The sequence below is a fragment of the Epinephelus lanceolatus genome, chromosome 13 (assembly GCF_041903045.1).
Source record: "Epinephelus lanceolatus isolate andai-2023 chromosome 13, ASM4190304v1, whole genome shotgun sequence".
Lineage (NCBI taxonomy): Eukaryota > Metazoa > Chordata > Actinopteri > Perciformes > Serranidae > Epinephelus > Epinephelus lanceolatus.
The window spans coordinates 35,512,262-35,537,376 of record NC_135746.1 but is presented as its reverse complement, the minus strand read 5'-3'; the positions used below and the strand labels follow the sequence as shown (position 1 = coordinate 35,537,376).

The 25,115-nt window shown below is 42.1% G+C and overlaps 1 long non-coding RNA gene across 2 annotated transcripts in view; it reads left to right on the top strand.

Annotated features, from left to right (window-relative positions):
• Nucleotides 1–25,115, top strand: part of LOC144466564 (uncharacterized) — a 270,562-nt gene that overhangs the window by 205,368 nt on the left and 40,079 nt on the right. For both annotated transcript variants that reach the window (XR_013493174.1, XR_013493173.1), the window contains exon 3: nt 6,388–6,426. This is a non-coding gene — a long non-coding RNA (uncharacterized LOC144466564). The remainder of the gene's footprint in view (nt 1–6,387; nt 6,427–25,115) is intronic.

The following is a 25,115-nucleotide window of genomic DNA, read 5'->3' as shown; positions in this document are numbered from 1 at the left end:
AAAGAACAAATTGCTTCAAATTTGGCACACATGTCCACTTGGACTCAAGGATGAACTGATTAGATTTTGGGGGTCAAAAGTCAAGGTAGCTGTGACCTCATCTGTCTTCTTCTTGTGAACACAATATCTCAAGAAGGCCTTTAGGGTTTTTGTTTTCTTCAGATTTGACACAATCTTTCCCCTGGACTCCACTTCACTGTGACATCATAATGTTCTGCATAAAACACTTGATTTGGCTATTACTTAACGACATTACTCCAGACAATGCAAGTCTGTAGGAAGTCAAGTCTAACAGCTGTCATGTCCAAGTATTAAGTCTACAACTGTGATCTGAGGTCATTGTTCCAGCAAGTGTTCTTTTATTCAATACCAGATGCAGATCTGATGAAAAACTGTGGATGTGAAAACTGTGAGGAATTTAGGTTATGAAGAGGATATTGCTAAAGTTAATAGGGACCTGTTACGCTTTTTTAATTATTCTCTGTCATATATGTAACGTTACAATGTCAGAAGTTTATATTAAACATATCCAAAGTTTCAAATAATGAGATGAACATATGTAAAAGGAATCTCTGTGAGCAAAAACCTCAGGCTTCAGAGCGCTCTTAATTTTCTGTGCCAGCTGCCTTTTCTACTTTAGAGACGAGCAGACGTTAGCTCATGATGGATATCTTTATATAGTCATCTGCTCCAGGCACGCAAGGCAAGTGTTTACATTATGTAGCCTATTCTAGTATGAATACATGCAAACATCAGGGAAACATGTGATCTGATTGCTAATGTTGTTAATTTCTCCCTGATTTTGGACCATATTCCCGCCAGAACATGTCCAGTTGTAAAGAATTCAGTATAGAATTTTTAATTGGTAACTTTTCACAGTAGAAAGTCCTGTTATACTTAGTCATTCCTCTGCTGCAAGTACACTGCTACATGTAGCAAAATGCTAATGTCAGGAAAACATCTCGGTTGCCAAGGCTTCAGATTATATTTCTGTTGGAACATGTCCAGTTGTGAACACTTTGGTTTAAACGCTTTTATTGTTTGTTTTTTGTTTGTTTGTTTTTTAATGGAAGAGAGTGCCACTGAAATTGAGCATTTCAGACAGAGAGGAAATACAGCTGTTTCAGCACTGACAGTATGAGGAAAAAACATACTTCTGAACATTAAAGCATGTAAACATGTTCTAGTATAAACCCAAATTTTAAGTATGAACCTGAAAATGAGAACGATAGGTCCCCTTGAATGTAATAAAAGTGAATGTCCTCAAATGTCTCCATGGTCAAACACTGTGCAGTTGTTATCATTTTTATGATACTGGAATTTTTTACTTTCCCAGTCTGCTTGAAGCAGACAAACCCTCTAAATCCACAGTCACCTCAGCACCAGTTGTTCTGCGGGTTTCATGGTTGGGGTCTTATGTGGGGGTGCCTCATTCCTCAGTAATCCCCCCCCCCAGCCCTGGTCTGAGCCGTGACCCTCAGTGTCTTCCCCTGCCATGTGATGAGCACGGCAAGGACCTGTGGGTGCAGCCGCTGTAAATTATCGATCCCAGCTGCACTCTTGGATCAACAGGAGGACAAGCAGGCTTTTGTAAAGTGTCTCTAACTGATTCTCCAGGGTGGCGAACACACTGGTTAGCCTCTTCTCTGGTACATGCTCGAGCTGCATCAATTTTCTCCATCTTGTATTGAGTCACACACTCTGGAGATACCAGCACAGGGAGCTTGGAATTCTCTTGGACACCTGTTGTGATTCACTTCACATTCATATGTTTTTTCTTATTTGTTTTGATTTTTTTTTTTTTTTTTAGAATGTGAGACAGGCAATTGGGGTTTGTAATTCCAGAGGCAAAAGCTTGAAATGAGGTCAAATAAGGTTGTTGTTTAAAGGACAGCCCACCTCTGACAATACCCAGTTTATAATATTCTAAACTGACTCCATTTAAATGAGAGGTTAGTCATTTTCAAGTAACCGCTTTGGTCTTTTTTCCTCCCTTTAAATCTCCAGAAATCTGAAAGTAATAGTCAACTAGAAACTGTGTTATGTGTAAGTCTTTATACTGCTGCTCATCCAGGCATATTTTTCATTCTGCTGTTTCATATAATCCAACGTTTGTCTTGTAAAACCAAACCAGGAAACCACATGTCTAAAATGATGATCCCCTGCTGCAGCTCCTCTCATTCCAGATGCATTTGTATAATTTTTCAGCTGGATAAATAGTTACTTAGAGCTGCCTGATTTTGTTATGAATGATCGGATTTGCGCAGAACCTACTTGGCAGAATATCAGTGTGTGTTCCCAATTTGTCAACACCCCCAATATCCATCCCTCCATTGCATCTCCATCAGTGTAGCATGGGGAGAATATCCAACAGTAAAGGAAATTATGCTTTGAGAAGTCAGTAAGAAGTGTAAAAATCTGAGGTTATTCATCAAAATGGATCCATAGTATCCCACTGTTTACCTAACTGAAACAATAGGTGTGCTGAGTGGTATGGCCAGTTTATCTACAAGAGTTTATCAATCAAAACCTCAAGTAGGTCGACTGTTTCAGACTGAGATGTCTCCTCAGCTATCAGGTGGATTCTCTGGACTTTGTGTTGAGACATTAATGGTTCCCAGAAGATAAATCCTGCTGACTTTAGTGATCTCCTGAGTTTTCCTTTAGCATCGCAATGAGGTTAGCATTTTTATTTTGAGTGAAATACTGTATCCCCATACATTTGATGGATTGCCATGGAATTTGTAATTTGCAAATGTTCAACTTGATTTCACAGAAATACATGGAATAACCACAACCTTAACTCTGCATTAGAAAAGTCAGTTACGAATGATCGCTGTTTTTAACGTGTGGCTAAAATTGTGAAATAGTCACAGTTTGGTTAGGGTTAGGAAATAAAATACTTTGTTAGGTTTAGGAAAAGATTGAGGTTTTGGTTAAAAAAAAAAAAAGTAAATACCTGGCGTAAGTAGGTCATACATCATGTAGTCATGCCATGTAACATGATGTAACTACATGAAGTATGTGGATATGTGAAGTTCAAATGACTCTACGTTGACTTTTGGTTGGACACAATCAGTGATCTCCTGGGTGAAAGTTCTGTGTTTGTTTAACCCATCCACCACTCCAGTCTCCTCCCTACATGGATTTTCTTGCTCTTTCTACCACCTATTGTGTGATGTTGTCCAGGGATTGTGTCCACCATAACAAAGGATCCTTATAAACTTTCCATTGGCATTGTTTCCAAGGTGCCAGCATGTAATTTTACCACACTAAAGAGTCATTTCATGTATTTCTGTAAGACCATGCTTAAATGTTCGTCATTCCTCAGGATGAATTGTTATGGCTTTGCTGATCCCCCAATTCTTGTCTAGTGCTATAATAAGGTCAAAAGTTTGTCAGATACCTTGGTTTATGACACAATATTGTGCCTGCAAACATGACAATCCCATCAGCCTTAGCTGCACTTTTTGTTGTGCTAATAAGCAAATGTTAGCATGCTAACACACTAAACTAAGTACCAGTGATGATGGTAAACAATACTGCTGAACATTAGCATGTTAACACTGATACGTAAGCATAAACTCACATTAACATTCAGCTCAGAGCTAAGAGCATCAGTTGTCTCCGCAAATGCCCAGAAACAACTTACATTTCAGGAGCAAAGGCAGAAGAAGTGTCACATTATTATTGAGCCACGGGAGAAGATTGGATGGGTCAACTAAACTCATGCCTTAAACTAACCAATCCAACCAACAAAGGCAATGAGTATTAGCCAATCAGAGGGAGAGTAGGGCAGGTCATGCCTTAGTCATCCTAGATTTTAAAAACCAAAAACACACTGGTGAACAATAGGGTGGGTGCTATGCCTCCCTAACAATGCTGCTCCAATATTAGCGGTAACCACTGTATGAGAGCAGTGCAGAGCTGCTAGCAAATGGGATACAGAGGTAGCATGACTTCATTCTCTGCTCAGGATGAAATTACCATATCTTTTTCATAGCTAAAAGCTGTTAGCTGCTACATTAATGCTGTGAATGTTGTATACAAAACCTTTAAACCTGTCAGAAGTTGAACATTTTAATCAAAGCCTAGGTCACATTGAACAGTAAAGAATATGTGCTTTTATTTTCTGAGTTTCTGGTGGAAGATAGAGAAGTAAAGGGACAGAAAATAACCCACGCACTTGTTTTTCATGGAGTTCCCAATTGATCTGAAAGCCCGAGGGTATTTCTCGGCATGTTCAGTAGGAGTTGTGTTGGGAGTTGTTCCAAAACCAGAATAAATTAATCAGAAGCTCACATAGCTTCCTGGCCCATGAGGAGCAGCCGGTGCTATAATCAAAACAGGGCTCAGAGGGGTGCACTGTGTTTCCACGGGATCATCAGGAAGAAATCAGCATCTCCACTTATCACACCAGTCACAGCCGAGAAAAAGCCAGCAAACTCCAATAGACGATCCTAATTGGGTGATGAAGCAGGAGTTTTGCTAACACTTTGGAATGGCATCATTCAGTGTTAACCTGTGCATTACCAACCATGTCTCCTACAGATTACATTCAGCTTACAGGTGATTTGCATCACCTAATATATTTTGTATGAAATAATACTGATTGGATTACATTTTATTGTACCCGGTTTCAAAATCCTGTGCTTTGCACACCCAACCATGACCTTGGTTGGAGTCTGTTGTGATTAATATGATTTGTGCCACTGTTCCAGCATGTCTTGAGCTCCCCATCCCCCACTTAGTGGAAACGGATATTGAAACAGGAATCACTCAGAGCCAAAGAGTCTTTTCAGTCTGGGAACAAGAAAGCTATTTTATGGCACAGACATGCTTGTCTGCAATGATGAAGAATGTCCTTGTAATCCTCGTTCTTAATTACACCACAACATAAAGGAGATATATCGCTGTGTTTGAACAACAAGTGGAGCATTCTCAGACATAACCACAGTGACCCAGTGATATGTGTGGCACTGTTCATCACTGCCATCCCAGACACAGAAATGCACTCAGAGGACTACACTGACTTTGTGGTTTAAATCTACTTTAACACCAGCTGAGAGACACAATGGCAGACATTTATCATCAAACAGTTTGGTGCATGTTGCTGTTTGTGCATCTGTCTATGTCATAAACACATGTAAAAAATAGTGGAAACATTACAAAGAAGGGTGTCAAATGGCCTCAATAATTAAGAGTTCCAAATGTTTTCTGATAGCTTCCTGTTCATTATTTATTGAGTTGTCAAATATTGATGCATGCAGGAATCCACTGTCCCCCCCATGAGCAACCATATGTGGTTTATGGGAAGGGGGGAATGTGTCCCTGGATATCTGGGCCAGAAAATGGAGCCGTTTTGATGCAAAAACTGTGCAGAGGAAAATATTTAGTAGTCATACAGTAAGTCTGAAAATGGAAAAAATCTGGGAGTCTTACCAGACCTTTGTAGCCCGTTCCTTTTCCCGACTGCAGGCTAGAGACTGAACATTAGCTGCTACTGGCATATCATTTGAATCTCTGACTGCATAGGTGTAGATTTCAGAGGGTGAGGGGTTACAGGGGACATGCCTAATATTTGCCCCCTAATATTTAGCACATGTACAGTAAAGGCCAAAATTGGTCAACAGTTAACAGTTCACCAGAATGTGTGTTTGTCCACACGTCTTCATATGTGTCCCCCCAATTTTGAAACAAAACCTAAGCCCTTGCCTGACTGAACTGTTTGCATCACTTTAGGGTGTATAAGGGCCATTGTAAGTGTACAAAAAAGGGAGCCAGGTGTGGGTGTAATATTCAGCTAAAAACCTCAGAATTTCCAAGGTTAAAGTTGTAAATTTCCAGGATAAAAACTCAGATATTCCCGAAGATTGAAGTGGTAACTTGAGAAGAAAAAAAAGTCATACACTTGTCAAAAATTATCTGAGCTTAAAAGCACAAAACTACATGAAAAACCAACCAATTAGAAAAACCATTAAAGTCAAGCCTTACCGGAAACACATATTAAAGATCTATTGGTATAACAACAGGCCGTGTAGATCTCTAGTTAATAGTAAGTAGTATTGTTGGAAATGGCTAATTGATGCGCAGATTTGCATATATTAGTACACAGGTTGAATAAACGCCCATGGTTTTGTACCAGATGCATGTATTGATTGACTGTGTAATGTATATCGCTTGAGTCTGGTGTTCATCTGTTCTCCTGTGATATGGGTTAATAATGTATACTGGTTTATGTCTCAATAGAAACAAAATATTTCTTAATTGAGGAGTACAGTGCAAAACTTACGCTAAGCTAATTGTAAAAGTAAACTGAAATCTGTCTGTGTCCTGCGCAAATTAACCTCTGCCTGTTTTCCTTCTTTTCTTCTGTTTTTTTCTTAGGGTGTTTGGACAAAAGAGTTCCTCAGAGGATCAGCAGAGGTGGGTTTACACACTCAAATTTAGACACCATTAAATATCTTACAAAAATAATACAATCTTAGTCTTATTTGATGCAAAGTTCTGCTCATTACATCTTATTGGTGTACCGTACAATTAAGTGCCACAGCAGCTGCTTCTGTGGTGTGATGAAGTTAATCCAACTTCGCAAAGTAAAGTAACGTGGTTCCTTGGGGAAAAAAAATTAAATTTGTGACTTTCATTTCAGAGAATTTCTGAGCTTTTTGGCCCAAATGTACGACTTTACGATCTCAGAGAATATCTGTGTTTTTATTTTGGAAATTTACGACTTTAATCTTGAAAATTCTGAATTTTTAATGGAATATTGCCTCCCTCCCCAGTGGCCCTGACACACTTTTGTAGAGTTTCATTGTGGGTAATGTGATAGGAAAATAAGAAAATGTGTAAAATGAAAAGACGATATCTGGTCTCCTCGAGCACCAACCTCCAGGGCTGAAATATGAAGTGAAAGTGCCAAAAACTGAAGTTCCTCGAATGGCCACTTGAGGCTGGCTCCAAAGGCGAGTCAATCGTCATAGACACCCATGTTAAAATGGCCAACTTTACAGCAGAAATTTGTTTACAGCATGCCCTCCAACTGTGGGCTCTAACGGTTCTGTACCTCACTCGTTTATATTTCATTGCTTAGAGTTATGCATAATTGAGGGCAGGGCCACTTTGAGCAACAGGCTGTCTGCAGATAGTGTCCTCAGGTTTACAGTCAGCCCCACCCTCTCATCTAAATATGGTCACTACTGGCTCCAAAAAAACCAAGATGGCGACAGCGGAAATGCCCGACTCGCAGCTTCAAAACAGGAGTCCACAAACCAATAAATGATGTCACGGTAGCTATGTCCACTGTTTTATACAGTCTAGGGTTCTGGTCCATCAATTTTAATACTTTTAAACTGTCCATGGGGGGTTTGATAATGTTATTGGAGTGCAGTGGAAAGTTATTTAAGGATACTAGGCTGCTGATGTAAATTCCTTGTTTAAAATTTTCTTAAAATGATATATTCAATGCTAAGAAGCCCTAAGGTCTCAGTTGCCCGAGCAGAGTCATTATCTGAGTCAGTGACACAACACAGCAGTTCTGAGAGCCACTCAGGACCATATGGCAGATGACACCGGGCCTGTATCGTTTATCTGGACCTGTGTGGGAGGGCAGATTACACTGGCCTTGTTGTTATCTGAAGTCTCGATAAGAACGCTTTAATATCCTCCTCCCAAAACACAGAGAGAGAGTAGAGAGAGACTGGCTGGGGAATAGTGGTGGAGGGTAAGTGGGAAGGAGATCGTTGCCAAGGCAACTGGTTACTCAGCGACAAGCTCACCATAGAAATCCACTCATGTTACATCAGTCTTATTACTCCATCACTCCCCTCCCCCATCATATCAGAGAGCTGTTTCAGTGAGCAAGAATCAAATGGGTCATTAAAGTCTTAATAAACCTCATTTCTTTTAACCAGCCTCATGTCTTTACACAGACGCCTACAGCCTCATCAAACTCTCCCCACTCTGAATACACCACGACTCCAGCATTAACCCAAAGGATCCAGCTTGTTAATCTTTTATTCTTTCTTTTTTTTTACGAGCCTTGAATCGACAGGAAAAATTTTGGCATCTGAAATTGACAAATTCTAAGCGGCCTTCACTCAACAGTTGTTTTGAAGGAGCTGCATTTGTGGTATTCTTCGCTTTAAAGAACAGCCACCTGCAAGGACTGCTTTGCTTGCAAGGGCTGAATAGTATTTAGGTTACCATGGAAACTTGGGGAGCAAAACTGAAATAAAGGGAGTGAGCGCAGCGGCCCTTTACTGGGTGACAAGGGAGTGATACTCTCTTTGTAGAGGAGAGGAATGTGAAAGGCAGCCTCATCTGTATTCTGGCGCATGAACCAACCCAAAGATATCCTATGCATAATTGCAGTCGCCCAAGGCTACTTTAGAGGTAGAGGGATTCTCTGCTTTCCCTCTGCTCCATTTAAAACTTCAACACTCCATCTCAAGTTATATTTCCAATACAGCTCTTCCTGGACAATTAGCAGATAGAGTAACAGCCCTGCACGTAAACCTGAAACTTGTCACGGAGCGAAAAAACAGCTTCTCCAGACGTCCAGGATACAAGCCACTGAGTGGAATAATGAAGTGTCTCAGTCCCTCCCTGGAGTCTCCACCATTTAGTCGACGAAATGTAGTTACAGCACAGAACTTTGCTGAATGGTGTCTGTGCGGCTAATTGGAACATTATCATGGACTCGGGACATGTGCCTTTGTTAGCTGGATTTGAGTCAGCTTTGTCTGCGCCCTATACAAACCCAGGGCCCTGTAGGAGTGATCTGATTGGACGAGGAGCTGCATCACTTGGATTTGACTGCTGGCACACACGCAGAACACTGAAATGTCAAAACATCTCGCCATGCCAAGAAGCTGTGCTTGTTGATGTTATTAAAATTACTGTGACAATAATCAGACATTGTTTACTATGCAGATGGCAAGTTGCTTACTTTGTTCCGAAGGTGAAATTCATTTAATTTGCATAAGAAAGCATATTTCAGGTGGCTTTTACCAGCCAGAGGACTCTAATTGATCCTGTTAGAGTCTCTTTTCAGTGTTTTTTTTTTTTCATTTGAATATTTTATTATTTTAAGGGTCAGTGTAATTAATTCAAAATATTAAAAGAAAGTTCTACTGTATCCAAACTTGCAAAGTGTTTTGGTTTCATTTGTCGAGTTTTTGAGATATAATCTGCAATTGAGATTTCAGCCTGCACCTGTGCTTACAGCACAGAAAAATCAACCTGCTCTCATTCCCATCTTGTCGAATAACAACGCTTGGTCAGTGGCCCTGATACTGATAAGTCAAGGCACCCTTTAGCGGCAGTATAAGACACACACAGAAATATTTTTTGGACGTTATGAGCGACTCCCACAGTGGAAAGTAGCCAGAACATCTGCATAGGGCAGGTAGGAGGGGTGGTGTATTGGTCAAACAAACTCTGGACTTTCACCCAAGAGACTGCTGTTATAACGTTTCAAACCCTAATGTTTTTTAAACCTAACCACATACTTTTGTCGCCTAAAATTCAGGAAGTAAACCTAAAATTGCCGTGTTTTTTTTTTTACCTGTTGTAAGTTTTTTTTTTTTTTTAAGAGACTGCATGCATTTAGCAAGTGAAAACTGTACATGTCCTGTGTTTATTTTGAAAGAAATGATGCATGCGACATCCTGAAATTGATAAGCTGTCCCTGAACGTCCATAACTGACTCTAGAGGGTACCTCAAGCATCAAAGTTTGACGCATAGGACCAAGCATCAGTATTTGACGAGTTGTGACAATATGTTGGAAAAAAATAGTGAAAAAAATAGTGGTCATCCACACATCCCCGCTAAATAAGTAGCGCTAAAAGCTTTGTGACAGTGAATACTCGCAGGGCTTGTTAGTAAATTAGTAAAGCTGGTTAGCTAACCACTAATATGCTAGCCTGTCAGGAACATGCTAGCACCAGTCAGTTTCAAGATTGTGTTCAAGCTAGCTAAATTGCTAACTGGCCACAGCGACAACAATAACACATGGTTTACACGAGACATATTTATACCATGGAAAGATTTCTCGTGACTGTCTGCTAACCATGTCTCTGTTGTGGAGCAGTTTATACACTAGTAGAGGCAGTTTAACCATAAACGGATGTTCCAAAGCAATGACAAAAGCTAAGATAGCTTCCTGCTAAAAATGGGCAATAGACTCATTTTCCATTGCCAATATTATGAGTATGCCTGATGTGTCACATTTTAGGTCACGGACGCGCCAGAAAATAGGTTAGTAAGCAGCAGAAAACAGCATGGAGACCAGTGAAAATGTTACAGTTCTTACTTAGTTTTTATACCTCTTACTTATCCAGTCTCTCTTTAAAACTCAGTGCTGACTAATTTTAACCTATGTCCAAATGCCACTTGGACATGGACAGTATTTTGTGGTGGGACATCATTGCATCATGCCAGAAGAGGGGCGAAAATTTGCATGTTCACCTTGGTATCATCTTCCCATCACTGTGGATTGGAGCTGTACGGATCCAGAGCCAATAAATCTCGACTGCAGAGGCATTTGTCCCAAGAATAAATATCGATTGTAACCTTTCCCATTAAATACAAAAGCCAGACGTTAGCAGGTGTTAGTGAGTATTTGTGAGTACAACTGTGAGGCTGACATGAACAGTTTTTCCCACCAGGCCTGAACGATATGACATTAACACATTATTCTGGAAAATCCACAGACTTCAATGTCAAGATTTATCACGGGAACGACTTTCTACTGAAGAAACCGTCCCCATTCAAACAGTGAGGTCTGAGGAGAGTCAAAGGGACACTGTTACTATACAGAGGTGTCGATGTTGACTTTTTACAGCTTGGTTTTCCAAAGCTGTGAGTGCCACAACAAAAATCTCAGAGACGAATATCTAAAAACAGCAGCAATTAAACCCTAACACTATCTGCAAGGCTAGCTAAAATGACCCCTTAAGGCATAAGTAGTTTAAGCATTTTAACATATCTGCTCCACACACAGAGAGCCTGTCAGCTTGCTCTTTTCACAGCTACTCACAAGTAGAAAAACACATCTGTGTTAATCCTGGTCTGTGCATCAGTGGCCCCCACACAGGAAGGGCAGCGTAGTATTACCTCATCCCTAATCGCATTATTCAAATGACTCGTCCTTTCTCCAAACATCAAGCAGACCGTAGTGGCCCCCCTTGTTACTGTACACCACAAAGCTTTACTGGTGCTGCTGTAGGAAGGATATTCATTTTCACGTTCCTCCACTGGCACAGTTGCTCTGCAGATATGATAACATGTAATAAGACAAAATGATCAGGCTGGAATTGGAGCCACTTGAAGCCAGCAATTGTCCCGGTCTGGAGGCAGGTCATGAGACTTCTTATTTATTATTTTTCTGTTTTCACATAACAATGAAAGTGAGGCAAATAAACTAAAAAAACAAGTGCGGGTATTGAGTTGTGAAGAATCGTCTTCCTTTGGTCGACTCCAGCTGAGGTAAACACAGCCTTGAGGAGGGAGCCAACTGCAGAGGGAAAGCCGGGGCCCAAACAGGAACATCCATCCCGGTGATAACAACACACAGATGCCTCAGATTCCAAATATTTTCAGTGTGCTGTATTAAATGGACGCATTGACGTCAGGGCCAAACACAGTTACTTATCTCCTCCTGTACCGACAACTGGAAGTGCTCTGTCCTGATGTTGCACTTCAAGACCTCCACCTCCTCCTCCTCCTCCTCCTCCTCCTCCTCCTCCTCCTCGCTGCTCTCCTTTTTCTCCTACTTCACTTTCCCCTCTGTCCCAGCTCGTGGTTGACCCGCGGGGGGTAAATGGGTGACCCCTCTACTTTCTCTGGACACAATAGCCTTTGATACCCAATGGTGGGAAAGAGAGCAAAAGGGGGCTCATTGCACATTCAGCTGAATTTGGGCAGCCGGGGCCGGAGCACTAGCAGCTCTTAAATGGATGCTGCCATTGATGGTTAAATCAATTCGGGATGGTGACAGCGTAGCAAGGCTCCAGACTGTAACAATTGCAGATTACAACAGTACTACGCCCCTCCCCCAACATACACCCCCCCACCCTCCTCCTCCTCCTCCTCCACCTCCTCCAAACCCCCACTCCGTGCACTGCCTTTTTAGATGAAGTGTGGGGACTTCAGAAGGGTTTAGAGGGGTGGGGTTGGAGGGCAAAGGGGGGACTTTAGACAGGCGGGGAGGGTTTAGGGTGACAAAAGAGAAAGATCTCCTGTGAAAGAGAAGAGGGCGAGAGGAGAATAGACACATTCGGTGCAGCCGAATGCACAATGCTGTTTCACTCTTTTCTGAAACGAAAAAAAAAATGCCGGCGCAAAACATTACTCAGTGATGAGAGAGCTGCTCCACTCAGCTGCTCTCTGTCCTCCTCCTCCTTCACTTTCCTTCCCCTTCTCGCTGCTGCTCACACGCATTCATGCATGCATACCAGCACACACACACACACACACACATAGAATACATTTTTCTTTCTCTTTTAGGTGATTTGAGGGTGGGGGCGGGGGGCAGTAAGGTTTAAATCCCAGCCAGGGACTTTTAGTGCTGGATGGGTGGTCCTACATTCACAGTGTGGGTTGTGACACAGCAGGTTTGCGTGGATTTTTTTGTGGTGGGGAAGTGTCACTAGGTTTGCACAAGAAAAGGCTCAAGGCTGCCCTCTTCAGATTAAAACTGTGAAAAACAAATGGGAGTTCTGCATTGCCATCTCAGCGTTCTTCTCCGCTCTACTCTGCTGTGTGTGGTGTTGGAAAGGAGACGAAACGATAGAGTGAAAATCCACTGTCATGACTTTAAGATTTACACAATTTGCCATGTGTTATATTTACTACCGTAAATATTTTACATATTTTACATTTTTAAAGAGTTTTCATCGCAGATGCAGAAACACACCATCATGCTACAAAGAAGCAAGATGGCAGTGTGTTTGTGTGTGAGGGGGTATTGGCTGACAGATGCACTAGAAGCCAGAGGTGGTCCATGGTTGCCATGGTGACTGTGTGGGCTGAAGGAGCTGTGAGCATATTGAGTATGCATAAAACTGGTCCCCTGAGATCTCTGAGTGGATTTAAGATGGCTGTCAGAGAGAGATCTGACTGGGCTTTCATTTGCTGTGATGACAACATGAGGAGCTGTACTACAGAAGGATTATAACTTCATCTTATTTGGATTTTGAGGCGCCGTGCAGACAGTTTGCAAGAGATGAAGCCTAGCTCCCTTTTTAGTCAAAGATCTGTTGATGAATCAAGTTTGGATGCGGCTTCCTTTCATCTACAGGAGGCTTTTATTTCAATGCCTCTCAGCAGAAACGTAGCTGAACTCCTCCTGTTGAACACTGCCTTCGCCCAGACCCCCGTTGCCGTGGTTACAGTAACTACATGACAAAGCAAAGGAAGTGGATGATATGTCTTCCAGATGTTGTCTTTCCTAACCCTTACCCTTCCTTACAGACGGGAAATGAAAAGCAAATATTTCAAATGTGCTGATTTTCAAAATTTTCATTTGAGTCCAAATAAGCAAGAAACAGTTTGCCACTTAGATTTTTTTTTTTTTTGACAGTTCATAGCAACTTTGCCATAATTAGCTGTTTTTATGTGTGACAGTAGCATGTAGTTTTCTGGACCATTTTTTATGTTGATAAAATGTGTAGAGTCAGAGTCACAGATACATCTACACTGATAGGCCTACCCAACCATATTCACTGCAAATTTGGTGTGTGTGTGTGTGTGTGTATGTGTGTGTGTGTGTGTTTCACTGTCTTAAACCTGCCCTTCCCCTGCTAGCCAGCTACCAGCTACAGCTGCATTCTCCAATGTCTACTTCGAAATGTAAGACTATCCAACAGTGCCTAGTTTTTACAGCAGAAGGCTATCATAAAATATGCTGACGGCAACATACACCTCGCTACACATTTTACAAGGTGAAGTCATGGATGTGTAAAGAGAACTGGATGCAGTGCTGTAGGCGGGGCCCTATTCATTCCTATGAAAGCTGCTCAGTGGCGCATGAGGCCAAAAAACGTTTTACATCCAGGGTATAAAATTAGTCTGCATTGTTGCACCCATAGAGCAAGGGCACTGGAGAGTGTGCAGCTGAGCAGCTAGCTTCTGGTTTATCCCTCTGCTTATTTGAGTGGTGATGAAATTATTTCATCGTGTGGCTCTCTAGATTTTCAAAGTGTTATTTCATACAAAAATAGTGAAAGAAATCATTTTGCAGGTCTTGTGACACTCAACAAAATGTATCCACTGATTTACATTTATAACATGTGATGGACCCGCACGGTGTAATTCCACTGTGTGGCCACTATATCAAGTTGACTTCAAAGTCTGACATTCTTCCTGAGGCCTTTGGTGAAGTGGGTAAAGTTAAAACAGAAGTAGTCAACCCAAGGTGAGTACATTAGCAATAGCAGCTAATGATACATAAAAGGCACAGCGGTCGCTAACTCCTGACTGACAGGAAATACTGCAGCCCTGAGCTGTTTTATTTACAAGCTCATGTGCTTACATAGTATAGTTGTAAATCGAATGAAATCTCAGCTTAAATAATATTAAATTGTTGCTGAATTGCACTGATATGTCTTTACAAATTTTGGGTATCGATTGTAGCTAGCCCTGTTCCATGACTAACGTATTACATTGGCAAATGCATACTAGCGACATTACCATCTTCATCGTATCTCAGCTGAAGCAGAAACGAAAGTGATAAGACGTTCCCCCATTTTGGCAACCCGGATGTACGAAAGGGGTTGGAACAAAGGATTTTATCGGTCAAACATATCTGGCAGGCATAAATACACTTAAGTTGAGGTCTGTCGGAATATTTGTGCTACTGCACAACTGTTCCGCAGGGGGGTGCGAACCCGCTTGGTGCTAAACAGTTTTAAGACTGATCATCAAAAAATAAGAAGAATGTGTTTATTTATTTATTCATTTAACATTACAAATATAGGCTTATCAAAATCCATACTGTACAATATAAACAGACAGTATAAAAATCCACAAAATTACACTAACTGGTGATAAAGTAATCTCTGGAAATTTCTGGATAAGATGCTGTCCACTGGCCAAGAGGACACTATAAGCTTTCATAGATGACTGCTGTTAAGGTGAAAGAAAAATAAAGAGCCATGAAAAGTAAGATTTATTCTAATTAAATATTGATTAAAATGCAATTTCTTAACAGTATTTGTTGTCTCCTGCAGAACCTCATTATGACTGTATACAGGATACAGACAATTCATCATGAAGATAAATGTGTGTTCATCTGACAGCAGCTGCTGACAGGAGCTCCGCTGCCACGGAAACATACAGCAGGGGAATAATCTCTGCATTAGCAAAGGCTGCCTCTTCCATTCAGCTTGTTGGCAGCGGTCAGAACCAGAGCTACACATCAAACAGCCTGGCCTCCCATTCAGCCCGATCCATACTGTTATACTTATGAATTCATTAAGCCCCTTTTCAAACCACCTCCACACCACTTCACATGCTCTCCAGGACTCTTTCCATCCAATCACAGGGATAAATGTGTGTGTTTGTGTGCATGTGTGTTCTCTGCGAGCAGGACTGTGAACAGATGTGGCTGAGATTGAAATTTGTGCCAAGTAATATACAGTAGTTGGAGCATTTAGGCTTTGCTGGAGTCTGAAAATGCAGGAAGGGTAATTTTTTTTTGGCCCTTTGAAAATCTGGATGGGTGTTCTTTGGTTGAAATCATGCCCCACTAGGCTTGAGAATGTCATAAATGAGGTCCCTTGTGGCAAGAACGAGATAAGTCTGGGAGCACTCCACTTTGAACTTGAGAGAGCTGGAGCCTAGCAGAGCGGCAGTGTGACAACAGAATGCCGCCTTCTCTGGCGTAGTTGCGCCTTTATTTCGCTTCAAACACTTGAAACCACATGTAATAAAATACTCTTCATTGACAAGTATGTTTGTAATGATGCAAGCGCTCTTCGCAGCTTGTTTTTACTGGGGCCAAACTTCTCGTGCTTTCAAGTTATTGAAATTATAAATTTCTATTTTGGCATTTGTAAAGTTTCCATTCACGAGATTAGCACCGACACAACTGGTTTTCCCCGACATTGTGTGCCAACTGAGGCCACCTGGATCTACCTCCCCTGAGTTCCAGTCTGCTGCACAGGACTATTTTTTATTGCACATAAGGATCATGAAAGGAGCCTTTCATCTGCAGGGCCTGTCTTGAACATGAAAAAGTTGCATTCACACTTCTGTGCATTGCTAAAACAGCTGTTAAGTTATCCTTTTGTGAAGAGCCGCTTTTTATCATCTCAAAGCTCTCACACAAAACCACACTTCCCTTTTATGGAGAGAAAGAAACTTATTGAGCTGAGTACCCCGAATCCTTTTCTTTCTTCTGTTTTCCTGCCTGTTAAGAAGAGCAGAGGAGCTTAAAGGCTTCATGTGAATCCTCTGCTTCTTATCATCATGCCAGTGTAGATTTATAGAATTAGGCAAATGATTGAAAGGTTTAGGTTTAGTTCTCACATTCGTCACTTGTCAGCGTGTCTGTTTTGTGGGTTGAAGGAGAGATTACTCCTAGGCTTGTGGTTTCTACTCCAGGATAAAGATCCCCCTCCTCCTTCCTCCTGTACCTACTGTATCTGTAGTGCCTCCCTGGATTCCATTCCACTTACCAAAGGTATGACCCGCAGGGCCCAGCTAACATCGCCTAAGCTCTTTGAGGTGTATACATTTACAGTACCAAGCCGTTGTTCGTGGATCACTTCTCATGTTAAGTGCCATAGGCTAAAGTCAGCTTGGCTTCTCCACTCGGGTGTTGTGTTACATGCAATACCATCTCAGCACTTAGAAACATTTTGACTGCAGCTTTTTATTTGGACTGAGACCTTTCAAAGAGTTCTGTCCTTGCTTCGTCTTTGACTGATGTTCAATTCTAGGGTGATTTTTTTTCTTTACCTGCACAGAAGGTGAAAATACCTCTGCAGTCCTAAGTAATACTTACAGCCTTCCTCTAGGGCTAGATATGGCTCCAAAAGGTCCACCTGGATGATAGCGCAGCCTGTTTGTAGCCTGAGAAGGAAAACCTGAGGTGAGCACATTGTTCACTGCACCACTTGCTGCTGCTCGTTAATGCCTAGTTCACACTACACGACTTTAGTCCTGATTTTTTGCTCACTTATAGATTTTGGAGCTCCCTGACAAAGGCAAATCAAAGGCAAATCAGCGTTGGCTCGGCACTCAAGCATTATGTGTGAACTGACAGAGACATGAGCTGAGAGCTCGCAGATGCATGACAGCTGATCCCAGATATATAGCATGCCGAATATCTGGACTTGTCGGGAACTTTGTCAGCGAGCTGCAGCCAATTAGAGGACAGAGACAAGTGGCATTATGGTGCTTTCCAAGGTGTGTATGTGTGTGACAGAGACAGGAGAAGATAAGGTGGAAGGTGGACTATTGCACACATTGTTTCTGTAAGTTATTATCCTAATGACTTTCTTGGAATGCCGCTTTGACTTTGGTGTTTTCTAGTAAGCACCCCCTGACCCTGGGTTGGGGTTGGACCCACAGATCACATGACCCACTCATCAGGGATACCTCCTGGCGAAACATCTTGTAGTGTGTGACTCCCTGTTGCCAGTCATGTATCGTGAAAACCACATTAAGTTAAAGACACCCAATTTCAAGTTGTGTAGTTTGAACAGCACAGCGTTGTGAGGACTTTGAAAGTCATGTAGTGTGAACTTAGCTCCAAGCTCAGAAATATATGTTCCCACTAACAGTTACATAAAGGCTTACACCCCAAGTACTGGGGCCGCAAAACTGACCGTGATTTAATTAGGCAAAGGAACAACCCTTGCTTCATAGCCGTGGATTCAGCTCATTAGCAAAAGAAATCTCCATGACATTAGAGAAAAATGTGCTTTCACAGGCCCAAGGGCAATGTTCCTTTTGACTGCCCTCACACAGTCAGTTCCTCTGTCCACCCTTTCGCTTCCTCTCTGGTCTCGTCTGAGCAGACAGCACTAAGTGGTCATGACAAATATCACATCTGCATATCCATAGTTCCTAGTTCGGCTTCTTTCATTGCGCGCACTAAAGATGGGCGCTGGACCGTAACATTTGCAAAATGCACTTTTTCCGGTCATCTCACCCATAGTGTCATCCAGGCTTCCAGTCAGCATTAAAACTGGGGAAACCCTAAAACTAGTTTATGGAATCGGCAAAAACAAGTATTCTGAGAAAATGACTTAATGTAATCTAAGTGTGGACTTGTAACTCTAATCTGACCTCAGAATCTCAACCTCAACCTCTTCCTCTTAACGTAGTTAGCGTGAACATGTTTGCAAATGATTGCCTGTTGCACACAGAACAACATTTGCATTCATTTTGAGGAGAGACTGTGTCCCCCTGACAACTCTGAGGGCTCGTTTACACTCAGCTTTAGATACAGAGACAGAGATGAATGAGCCTTCGGTCCGTTGTCTGCGTTAATTTTCGTCCATATTTGCGCACATTTCCTGAAAGCTTATGGATACGGATGAAACGGAGCACTATCACCGGAGAACATAGGGGCAATGTAGCGTAGTTCAAGCGAGATAACCACCACAGGAGACAACAAGGACATTAAAATAATGGCGGAACGGAACGAACCAGTAACATAGTGAAAAGAATGCTCTATCCACATTTAAGGATGTAACGTTATATGGCCACACAGACCACCACCATCTACAATGCTGCCCACTTTAAATGTACAATATTACAACTTTTTCCACCGTCTCCTTGTGTTTTGCTGTTTGAAACTTTTGACTCTGCCCGCTAGTACAATCTATTGGCTGCATCTATGCCAACATAGAGGACACATCGAAGTATGAGGGCAGTGACGTTGACCACATTGCAAATATTTTCGAAGATCAAGGGAGTATAAATGAGCCTTAAATCCAACATTCACTTTCTTTTTAGCTCTGATTTGGTCTTCATTTACCCCGTCTGTCCATCTGGCCCTTAAATTCTCCACCATGTTCACCAACTAGTTGCTAACTTTGTCTTGTTGCTGCTGAGCAGGTAGTGCTCAGAGGGTTCATCAGAGCTTTTCTGCTGAAAACAGCAGCCTGATGCTGCAGAAGATGGGCTTAATGAGGCTGAACCAAAACAGTAAAGGTGTGGGCCGTAAAACCAGAACAGTGAGTTCAGTGCAGCACAGAGCTGACAGGAACTGCAGAGTTGGATGATAATTCTCTGGGTTATCACTACAACTGACATTTTTCCGTCTTTGGTAACATTTTATTAGTTCATCTTTGAGATTTCATTCTATCAAACCCCATCCTTTATTTTATCAGAAATCTATTAGTATTCTGTGATTGCCTCCTAACATACCGTAGTATTTTTCATTGTAGTATATAAAGTAGTTTTATTTTGCGATCCCTCAGATGTAATCAACCAGGATGTAAGGATTACACCCCTGTAACAAGAAGGTGGCTTGTTTAGTGGAGCATTATAAATAAACATTCAGTGTGGTCCCTGTGAAAAGGCCATCCAACATTTCATAAAGGTCACAGTGATGTTAGTGGGAGCTGTTGTCTGGAAAAGAGAATCAAGGACCACTGTACTGTATTGTTGAAAAATAAGCCCTATTTTGACATATGGTCTGACAGCTCCTTTCCAAAAGTTTTCTATGACAGTTCCTCATCAATCCAAATAGCAAGGTGTGTGTATTTTTATAATCAGTGTTTCAACGTGCTGATTTTTGCTTTGCTTTGAACTTTTACGCTCTTTCTTAGCCCTGGAAGCAGCAGCTTGACTAAGAATTTTTCAACACAATGTCCGTTTATTTTGTACCATCTGTTTTTTTTTGGAGGCCAGGAGATGTGCTTGAAATGTGATTTATTTGTTTTGGATTGATGGTTTACGTTTGTGCCTCTGTGTGCTGCTATTGTTGTGTAATGTCAGACAAGTCAGGTTGGATGGATTTGCCCCAAGTTTAGGCGTAGGGACTCAGCTTTAAGTGGTGCTCCATTGTACTTTTTCTAGCCCCTAACTTTACATCCATGGCTCATGAAAGGTTACAGGTGTGTAGTTGAGATCATAATGCTGGCTAAGTTTGAAGATGGGTGAGTTCTGAGCAAGGGCGCTGCAAGAAAGGGGGTTAGGAAGTAGAAAAGAGGCCATTGTTCCCCCTATTTTATGCCCCTGGTCGACATTTGCTTCAAGTCGCAGATCACTGTATCACGGCTGAAGTGATCCCATCGCAAGTTGGTTTCTTGTCTTTTACAATTTACCAACTGTTGTCAGGACATTTCAAGGTGTTGTCATCAAGCTTGACAAGACATTCTTACTCTGACCCTCATGGACTTTCCATGTCCAGATGCAACATGCATGGTATCCTGGGTACGTTGATTGTTGACGTTCTGGAACCTAACACGTGTCAAGTTCTGCCTGTGACATGCATTGTCTTCTTTCAAAATACACTTCCATTTTCACACGAAATTTATCGTTTACATACAGTCTCTTTCAAAATGAGCGCACTACACCTGTACAACACTGCAAATTGACTCTTTTTTTTTCCTTCAACAACAAACGTGGTTGGGTTTAGGAAAAAAGAACAGGGTTTGGCGTTATAATCTTTCATTGTTCTCCTGCTGTGTTTCCCCATGATGCCACCGGCTGCTATTAAACTACAATGGCAACTGGCCGCATATCGCGGAGACATTAAAGGACGGCTTTTTTCGTCAGTGTCTGACATCGGAAGTCACTACCCAAGCGCTGGATTTTGAAAAGTTCAGCGTGAGACCAGGTTGAGGCTTGAAGGAATCCGAAGTGTTATGAGAAATGATAATGATAAGGGTAAAACTGATGGTTTTTATCGAAGAAGAAGCGGTAGAGATAATACAGTGTTTGGACCTAAACCCAGACTGATACCTGTTTAGAGTGGACTCTGAAAGGGCTTCTTAGACAGAGAGCAACTGAGTGTTTACAAGGTCTTCAAGAAGGTTTCCAAACATGGTAGAGAGACCACAGGTCATTGCCTTCCTCCTCCCCTAGGTGCAGTTCTGCAGGCCTCCCTGTTTCCTGACCCTGGCAGCTCGGGAGCTCCAGGCTCCCTGGGCGGAAAGAAAGCACTCACCCACTGTGAATTATCTGCAGAGTATTACTATTGCCCAGCCACAATGGCAGAGGCCCGCACACAATGCTGGGAAGTTCTGCACAGCAGCGCGAGATGACACATCCGGCGTGGGCCAAAAGATCACATCATCCTATTGTTCGTTATCATTGTGTGGCTGGGGGGAGCTCTCAGGGGAAAAGAGGCGATGTGTCCCTTTTGTCTTTATCTCTAACTGTCTTAATCCTTGCTCTTTTCACGGGGAGGCTGTGGTCCTGGCTGGGCCTGTGGAGCACTGAAAGAGTTTGACAGTTAGCTGGCAAGAAACTGTCTCCCGGACTCTAGTCAGCCTCTGCCAGGACTTCTACTTTCACTTCTCTTTTGAATCTGAGCCAACCTGAACTACCATTTCATCTCATCCCCTCATCCTGAGCTGTATTGTACAGCAGATTCTTCCCATCGCCCCAGAGAGATTATGTACTATAAAATAGCTATTTTCTTGGCACAGTGACAGTTAGGCCTCAGGTCAGGTTGAGATCCTGCTATAACAAGATCTGCTGCTGCTTGTATTCCTAATGCATCACTCACAGTTATCAGTGTACAGTTAAAGCTACATAGTACATATTGATCTGAAAGTTGGAGCCAAAAGACACGATCAATCACCTTCCTACTTCACAGTCCATGTGTACAGAGAATATTCAGTCACGTGTGTCATCACAAGACAGTACAAAGGATCAGGATCTGCTTCAACCACTACAATAATTTGTCAAATAAAAAAAAAAACAATACACAGGATCAGGATCCGGCTCAGCGATTATTTTAATACTCCAATTTAATAATACAATACACTGGATCAGGATCTTGCTCAACAGGTACATTAATGTGTCAAGTTAAAAAAAACGTGGGAAAGTTACACAAACATTTTGTGGTTTCACACACTATAGCTTGCGTGTGCAGGCATGTGCACTTGTGTGGGATGTTTTTCAGCCTCATGAAATGTGTACATGTGGTAAAGTCGTTAGTGTAACTGGAACGTTAACAGGAAGTATATTATAAACTTCTCTCCCCAACAACACAGTACCAGCCGCCTGCAATAGTCCAACTCGACAAACTTGTGCAAACAACTAAATTGTTAAACAAGCACAGGCAGGGCTGTGGGGTGCCCCGCGTTTGTTTTAGGCAGTATCCTGGCAAGAAGGAAAATACACAGGGATCGCTCAGAAGGGAAGACCAACAGAAAATGCTGTCTAATTCATTTGACATGCAGAATACATAACTGCTGATGGGTCAACAGTCAGTATGATTAACTGCAACGAATTGCACATTTAAAAAGAAAACAATTTAAAAAATGTTGAATTGTATTCCTATTTGACCACTGTTCACTGTTCATTTTGTCCTGGTCAACAAGATTTAATACCAATTCAAAATGGATTTTACAGAGTTAACTGAGCACAAACATCTCAGATAGTATGCAAAGCACCATGTTACATATTAAGAAGGTCTGTTTTGGTTAAATTGCTTCCTGACACCCATTCATCGGTAACTAACCGGTTAATTTAAAAAAAAAAGAAGCAAAATGATGTGAATTACAAGAGGCCTTTTTCCTTTTAGTTCAGCACTCTATTGAGAGGTGGTGACATTTTAATGCTCTCTGTTGTAAATGTCTTACCTTTTATTTGATTTTCTGTTGGCTTTGCTAACAGACAGCTGGCTAGCCACGTTAGTATAGGGAAAAATAGTACTCACCACCCAATCTCTGGTCTTCACAAGTTAGCTAATGTAGCTATGGCTGCTATACACTGCTTACCACCCAGGTCCAGTCGGAGCAAGCTAGTGGTGCTGCTCCTTCAAAGATTACCTTACTGCTGGTAACGCTGTCCTATTGACGGGACGGCGTTGCTCTGGAAACATTGTAGCCAACCTCTGGTCTCCAGTTAGGTAGCCCTAATGGGTAAGTGGCTTCATTTTGAGCAGCAAAATCCCATTAGCATTTTTAGCCATGTTAGCATTACTAGCCATGCCAACACTGCTCATGGTGCTAACAGAGCTAACAACAATCCTAAAAGGGCCACCTACTCACGGGGGTGAGCAGTGGGGAGACCAAAGGGGGGGCACAATGCTCCCACAGCAACGCTGTTGGGTCAGGATGGAGTTGCTAGCACTAATCGCCAAATGAGCGGTACAACTAGCTAAAATACCACCACAAGGCGTAGTTGGTGTGCGGTGCAGTGAACTGATGAGTAGCAAAACTGACCTGTAGACAGACACATGTAACCAGTCAAAAATGTTCTTGGCAGTTAACCAAATAAAAGTTCACCGTTTACATTCCTACCCCATATATCTTTTAACTGAGGTCATGTAACCAGGTAGAAATGACAACACAACTTGTTTTACATACAGATCATCCAACTAGCTGTATAATTTTGGGGTGAAATCATCAGCTGCGAAGAAATATTGCTTATTGTTAATGCCAAGAATATGTCTGTGTAAAACTGCAGCAGGAGTTTTATCTGGTCCCTGGGAACTGCTTTAAAACAACATTTACCGTGGCCAAGTGTTAAGCATTGACTTGCTATAGTCTATCAGCATTTAGTCACACTGCTTGCCGCTGCACTCTGTCCTGCACTCTGAGCTGTGCGGTCACAGGGTCAGAGCTCTGTGCTACTCCAGGAGTCGGTCTGGCCAGCCTGAGCAGGAGCCGAGCCAGAGCAGCCAGGGCAGCAGGAGTCCAGCCAAACAACGAGGCCAGCTGGCTGCAACAGGAAGATCGTTTCTCGCCTGTTTTGGATCAAGCCCAAAATGGGCAAAGTTCTCTGGTTCTCTGGCAAGTCTTTAGTTCAAAGTCATCGTAGTGACACAGACAGATGATGTTATTGGTCATGCACCTGTATAAGCAATGATGCTGTTATCGGAGAGCTCTAGCAAAGCAGAATGCACTCATCAGCACGTTTTTCACAATGAGCAAGCTATCAGGTGAATCAGTGGTGTGACCTGTCTCAGTTATTGCCGTCATCACTTTTATCCTTGTTTGACTTGAGTTCAGTCTCAGGGTGATTTTTCTCTTCAGTGCACTGAAGATACAAACATTAATGCCAGACTGCTTTCAGAAGTGACTGTGATGAGGAGTAGGACAATGAAGCTTACATGGCAGTCTTGTATGAGAACTATATATTATAGTTACTTTTATCTTAAAGAAAAAAATAAGTATGTAAAAAATAAGTATTTTTGCTTTAACTTATAATTATGAACTAAATGTTGATTGAACAGTGTAATGGCTTTCGAATAATGACACCATTGGCGTTTTTAAAGACTGGTTCCCTATAAGCCTCAACCTCCTGCTGACAGAGGCAGAGGCCTCCTCAGGTGGTCTGTGACTGACAGCTACCTGCTGGCCCTGGCTAGACTCCACAACCATCCCCACCACACCAGCAATAATAACAGGAGGGATATTGATCCTCTTCCAGGCCATGTTTTCCTTCCACTGAGAGGATCTTCAAACACAGACCTCACAGCTGTCACAACACAGGGGATTCAGGAGAGTTCATATTGAGGGAAACTGACAGTATGGGCTGATGTCACGGTGACTTTGAGCAACATGATGCTGACCTTACCAAAAAACAACAACATCTTGTTTGATAAAAAGCTCTAAACAATGGATGTTAACATTTTTCTCTTAATTCTTGTGGTCTTAACTGATCATGTGTTGGACCCAACTAGTCATAGTTTAGCGTCTTTCATGACTTGTGTGACATATACAAGTGACCAGAACCAGCTTCGATGTTCCATCTGTCAGCGCCAACATCGGCCCTCTACTATCCACTACAAGTCTTTTTGTCAGAAGGTAACAAGTAGCCCCAACCCTAGATGCTGCCCTGGTTGTTTTACAGACAAGGAATAAAATTAGTAGTCATTTTCGTTTCTGAATTCCTTGTCTGTCTTTTCCATTGACTGTAAAGAAGAAGTGGACATAGCCATAGCGACGTCACCCGTTGGTTACGAACTGCC